Below are 6444 nucleotides of genomic sequence, written 5' to 3'. Positions count from 1 at the left end.
TCCTGAGTAGCTGGGATTACAGGCACGCGCCACCATGCCCAGCTAATTTTTTGTAGTTTTAGTAGAGACGGGGTTTCACCATGTTGACCAGGATGGTCTCGATCTCTTGACTTCGTGATCCACCCGCCTCGGCCTCCCAAGGTGCTGGGATTACAGGCGTGAGCCACCACGCCCAGCCTGAATTTTTTTTTAAGTAAATATATTGCGGAACGGTTTTCATGTTAGCATGTAGAAGGCTAACACAATTTTTAATAATTGCATGTAAACATATATACATATACATATATATATATATATATATATATATATATATATATATATACCCAATTATTTAATCACTCATCTGCTAATGGGTTTTGGTGAACATCTTCATACATTTATCTTTGCATACTTGTATATTTCTGCCTTTAGCCAAAATTGCCCACCAAAAAGTTGTATTGATGTAGACGTCATCCAGTGTTAGCTGAGAGTGTGAGCTCCCAGCAACCTGGCCAACATTGAGATATGGACCTTTTTGTATTTTTGCTAATCTGGCAAATGAAATATATCTCATTTTAATTATAATGCCTATTACTATTGCTTTTTGTTATTTTTATTTGTTCTGTGAATAATTGCCTGTCATATCCCAAGCCCTTTATCTAGCGAGTTCTTTTTTTCCTGTTGGTTTGTAGGAGCTTTCCATATGCCCTTGGTTTATGTTTTATAAGTGTTTTCTCCAGTTATGTTTCTTGTCTTTTAAAATTAGTTCAGTGCAGAATTTTCAAAATTTTTTGACATCTGATCATCTATATTTTATACCTTGTGGGTTGTGTTGTTCTGAGAAAGGCTGAGAAAATCTGTCTTCTTTAAGGAAACAGCTTTTTTTTTTTTCCTTAAAAAAAAAAAAGAGCCTTTTAGATACGTGGATTTTGTGTGTGGTATGAAACAGGTGTCTAAATTTGCTTTCATTTTGCTTTTCCAACTCAACCAATTATACCGTTTATTGAAGAGTCCATCTTTTCCCAACAATTTGAATTAGAGTATTTATTATACCCTCATTTTACATATTTGTAGACCTTTTCTGGATTCTCTTCTGTGGCAACTATTTGTCTGTTTCTTACAAATACTAACTTACAAATAGAAATTTACAATTTAAATTATAGTGGTGTTATGGTACATTTTTTTTTTCAGGGCAAGGCCTCCTAATTATTTTCGAAATTGCCTTCCTTTTCTTACACATTTACTTTCTTAAACTTTAGAAACATCCTAACAAGTAACAAGAAAAAAAGGGGGTTTTTAATTAGAATTACATTTAATTAAAGATTCCTTGGAGAAATTAAATAATTTATAATATTGAGTCTTCCCATCTAGGTTCATGGTATAACTCTTCATTTATTAGATTTGCATATACATTTTTAAAGGATTTTTAAGGATTTTTGAATGTTTTCTGATTGAATTATACAGATAGAAAAGTGAACAAATCATTAGTGTATAGCTTAATTTTTACGAAGCTAATATATTGCTGTAACCACCACCTGGAGGGAGACATAGAACATTAACTGAACCCCGGAAGCTTTCCTCATGTGTCCTCCCTTACCTCCCTAAGGTAACCTCTGACTTCACCAGAGAGACATTTCATCTGTTTTTTAATTACATAAATGGACCCTTTCAATATACTCTTCCGTGCCTGGCTTCTGTTGCATAATATTATGATTGTGAGATTCTTCCATGTTATTGCATACAGTTCACTCCAGTACTCCACTCCTTGTCACTATTGTATAATAATTTATTTTATAGATATTTTATAATTTTATATGCATACTGTTGTTTATGGGGTCATAGAGATATTTCCAGTTTGGGGCCATTTATTATTTGTTATTCTATTACGCTTTTATGAACAGCCATACATTCATGCCTTTGGTACACATATGTACATGTTTCTGTTGGGTATATAGGTATAAAATTACTGAGTCATAGAACTGGTGTGTGTGTTCAACTTTAGTAGATACTGTCTATTAGTATCCAAAGTGGTTGCACAAATCGACACCTGTACCAGCTTAGTAAGAGTGTTCCTGTTGCTCCATATCTTCACTATGACTTGATATTTCCAGATTTTGTTTTTCATTTTAGACATTTTAGTGAGCATATTTTAATTTATGTTTCCTAGAATATTAATATTTCAATTCAGGGCCCATTCAGGTTTTGTCCATTTTTAATTGGACTATCTCCCTTCTAAATGATTTTCTTCCTTTTTAAAAAACTTTTAAGTTTGGGGGTACATGGGCAGGTTTGTTACATAGGTAAATGTGTCATGGGGGTTTGTCCTTCTAAATGATTTTTCAGATAAATGTACTGCAACATCTTCTGTGTCTGTGTGGCTTGCCTTTTCATCTCAATGCTGCATTGTGATAAATGTCTGTTTTTCATTTTAGTGGAAATCAATTTATAAACCTTTTACTTTTGGAGTAGTGATTTTGATCAATCATTTACTTTAGGGGTAGTGATTTTGGTGTCCTATTTAAAAATGTGTGATTACCCCATGGTCATAAAGCTGATCTCTTATGTTTCCGTCATTCCTTTATTGCTCTACCATTTATATTTAAGTCATGATCCATTTGGAATTGTTTTTTTGTTTATGAAGTGAGGTAGGGATTCTGTTTTCTCATAGTGTGTTGAAGATGTTTGTGTTTGTGTTTATGAACTCAGTTGACATATAGTTTTATTTTATTGTATTGTTCTTGCCTTGTTTTTATAGAAAAGTTATACTGCCCTATAAAAGAATTGAGTGTTCCCTCTCTTTTTCTTTTTTTTTTGTGTGTGTACACATTTAGTTTTATTGTAACAAAGCAACTTGTACACTTTTAACGTTTAAAACTGAGCAGAATCTTTCCTTTCTAGTGAAACAAAAAGAAAATTTAAAAATAAACAGGAACAAAACTATAATAGAGAATGTCAATTCCAAATAAGATCCTGCAGGTTCTGCTGATTCTCCCATTGAGTGGCAGGGCTCAAGTCATCATGAGGAGATAATTTATTTTAAAAATGTCATCTTAAAATGCAAGGTTGTCTGTCAGATGTCACAAACATGCCAAAGGAGAAGCCATGTTGTCAAAATGCCCACTTAAACCACCCAAACATCTCAAACCCACCCTTTGCTGACCTTCTATAACCCCATTTTTTTTAAAGTTTTTTTTCCTTTTTTTAAACAAGGGAAAGTAGACAGATACATGTTGGTAAATGCTAACTGTCCATATTCACCTAGAGACACAGTGCACTCTCTGAGCCCAATATACAGAGAAAGGAGGAAAAAAGCTAGAATTCTATGCACTGCTACACAGGGGCCTAGCACCCTCCAGCTTCCAACAGAGCGAAGGGAGCAGGATTTTCTTTTTTCCCACAGAGCTCGGTGGTGTTGATTCCATACAGTTTTTGTTCAGAAAGGAAGGGATAAAAATGAATTTCAAACAGAAAAGGGCAGAGACTCTTTTCCCATTGTATTCTGCTCAAGTATTTCCCCCAAAATAAGTTGAGAACCATGGTGTTGAGAAAAGAGACCTCAAAAACAGGGTGACTGAGCACAAGAGGGAAAAAAAAAAAGACTGCAACATGCTCCCAGGGACTGGAGAAAATTTAAAAAAAGGAAGGTTGGAATCCATCAGTGTTCTATTAGTCATCTTCTTCATCCTCCTCTCCTTCCTCCCCTTCATCATCATCTTCATCTTCTTCACCTTCACCATCATCCCCCTCTTCATCATTATCTTCTAATCCTTCCTCCTCTTCATCACCATCATCTTCCTCTCCTTCTTCTTCTTCATCATCCATATTGAGAACCAAGTAGTACTGTAATGGGTTTGGCCAAATATCATCTTTGGTGACCTCTCCTAACTCATCAGCACCTGCATCAGAATGGTCAGTAAACCAGGTAAAGAAGCTCTCTGGTTCCTCATACTGCCTCTTCCTGCTGGCTTTATTCTGCATTTGACTTGAACATTTCGTCAAATCCTTTCCAGATTTCCATTTGATTTCGGTGGACTTTGAAGGTGGATCACCACTCTCATTCAGATGAAATTCTTTGGAGAGAACTTTATTTTCAAAGTAAGGATCTTCATCAAAATAAAAATCTATTCTGTAACCTCATTTAATATCTTCAAATTTTGTCACTTCAACTCTGGTCAAATAATGCAGTGCCTCTTCATCCTCCTCCCCAAGCAGTGCAGACACTTGTGGATGGCTGACAAATGTTACCCCAAAATTTGGGATTTTGGTGATCAATTCTGACCTCTTCTGAAAAAATGGTTGGCGGAGTTTGTTATATTTCCATTCTACTTTCAAAATCTCCTCACTGGCTTGTTCATTAAGTCTGTCTGTTTCATTTTGTACTTCATCAATGTGTTCAATTGCTTCTTGCTGTTCTTTTTCTCCCTTTTTCAGCAAGCCTGCAGAGGCCGATGTCTCCTCCAGTCCCAGAGCAGGAGGTGGTCTTGGTTTCTTTTGAGGTGGGAGTGGAGACTGGCGTTTGGGGGCCATGCTGCTGGGGAAGTCCGAGAACCAGAGCATAAGTCTTCTCGCTTATCCGGAAGCAGGCAGAACACTCTGTTCCCTCTGTTTCTATTCACTAGCAGAATTTGGCAGTTGGAAGAATTTACTGGTGAAATCCATCAGAACCTGAAGTTTTACTTTGTTATTCTTTATTGTACTTTTTTTTTTTTTTTTTAAACAGGGTCTGACTTTGTCACTGAGGCTGGAGTACAGTGGTGCAATCTTGGTTCACTATAACCTCCGCCTCCCAGGCTCAAGCCATCCTCCCACCTCAGCCTTCTGAGTAGCTGAGACCAGAGACACACACCACCACACTTGGCTAATTTTTTTGTGTTTTTTGTAGAGATGGAGTTTCGCCATGTCACCCACACTGGTCTCAAACTCCTGAGCTCAAGTGATCCGTGATCCACCCACCTTGGCCTCTCAAACTGTCAGGATTCCAGGCATGAGCCACCGCACCTGGCCTCCTTTTCTTTAATGGGTATAAGACTATTCAAACTTTGTGTTTCTTATTTAGTTTTGGTGAGTTGTGGCTTTTCTAGGTATTTGTCCATTTTACCTAAATTTTCAAATTGATTGATATCAAGTTGTTCATAGCATCTTTTTGTTGTCTTTTTACTATTTGTAGGATCTATAGTGATAACATGCTTTTTATTTCTGGTATAATAATTGGTGCCTTCTCTGTTTTTCTTGCTAGTTTATTAGTCTTTTCACATCCATCTCTTACATTACTTTTTATTATAAATTTATTTCCCATTTTATTGATTTATGTTCTTAATTGTGGTGTTTTCTTCCTTCTACTTTTTTTGGGTAGATTTATTGTTCTTATAAATTTCTTGGCACAGTCGATACTCAACTTTTCTTCTTTTGTAGTCTGCACTAAATGCTATTATTTTCTCTTTAAGCAAGTAACTTCATCCCACAACTTGGAGATGTATTGTCATTATCATCCAGTTGGAAATATTTTCTAATTCTCATTGTTTTTTTTTCTTTCACCAGAAAGATTTATTTTATACATATACTCACACACACACACACACACTATATATATATATATATATATATATATATATATATATATATATAAAATTTAAAAATATATTTATTACCTAGAAGTATATAATTGCTTAATTATCAAATTATCTTCTTGTAATTGATTTCCATTTTATTCTACTGATATTAGAGACTATATTCTGAATCACTTAATTCTTTGAAATGTTGAGACTTGCTTTAGGTCCCAGCATTTCTATTTTGGTAAAAGTGACATATACGCTTGAAGAATATATATTCTGCAGTTGTGTGTGTTGTTCTCTATGTATCAATTTAGTCTACTTTGATATTTGCATTGTTCACATCTATATCTATATCATTTTTTTGCTCCCTGTTTTGTCAGTTGTGGGAAAAGATGTGTTAAAATCTCTTAGTCATAGACTTGCCTATTTCTCTTTTTAATTCTTTGAATATTTGCTTTATATATTTTGAGGCCTCGTTATCAGATCCATACAAATATCGAGGATTGTTGTATATACCTTCCTGTTGAGCTTTAAAACCTCCCTCTTTATTTCTAGTAATACTCCTTGCCTTAATCTGTTTTGTCTGTTAGTATATAGGTATACCAGCTTTCATTTGCTTATTGTTCCTATGGTATAACTTTTTTCATCCTTTTGCTTTCAGTCTTTATGTTCTATTTGTTCTTATATGTAAGGTGTATTTTTCTGCCGGGAGAATATAGCTGAGTATTGCTCATTTACCCAGCCTGGCAACATTTATCTTTTAATTGGAATATCTATAATAATGGATACATTCATGTTTAGAGCTATCATCTTACATTTTTTTTGGTCCCATCTATTCTTTATGGCTTGTTTTTGATTAAGCAAGTCTTTTTTTTTTTAAATCTCATTTTCCTCCTCTGTTAATTTATAAGTT

The 6444-nt window shown here is 34.8% G+C and overlaps 1 protein-coding gene and 1 pseudogene across 3 annotated transcripts in view; one reads left to right on the top strand and one right to left on the bottom strand.

Moving 5' to 3' along the window:
• KIAA1958 (KIAA1958 ortholog) overlaps positions 1-6444 on the top strand; it is a 180144-nt gene that overhangs the window by 141632 nt on the left and 32068 nt on the right. The gene's annotated exons all lie outside the window — the stretch shown is intronic.
• LOC108305628 lies at positions 3176-4536 on the bottom strand (annotated as a pseudogene). The gene has a single exon (XR_001825821.2). The product of XR_001825821.2 is annotated as a protein SET-like (transcript).

This window comes from Cebus imitator, unplaced genomic scaffold (assembly GCF_001604975.1).
Source record: "Cebus imitator isolate Cc_AM_T3 unplaced genomic scaffold, Cebus_imitator-1.0 Scaffold64, whole genome shotgun sequence".
Classification (NCBI taxonomy): Eukaryota; Metazoa; Chordata; class Mammalia; order Primates; family Cebidae; genus Cebus; species Cebus imitator.
The sequence above is the reverse complement of the archived record's forward strand: the minus strand, read 5'-3'. Positions and strand labels throughout refer to the sequence as shown.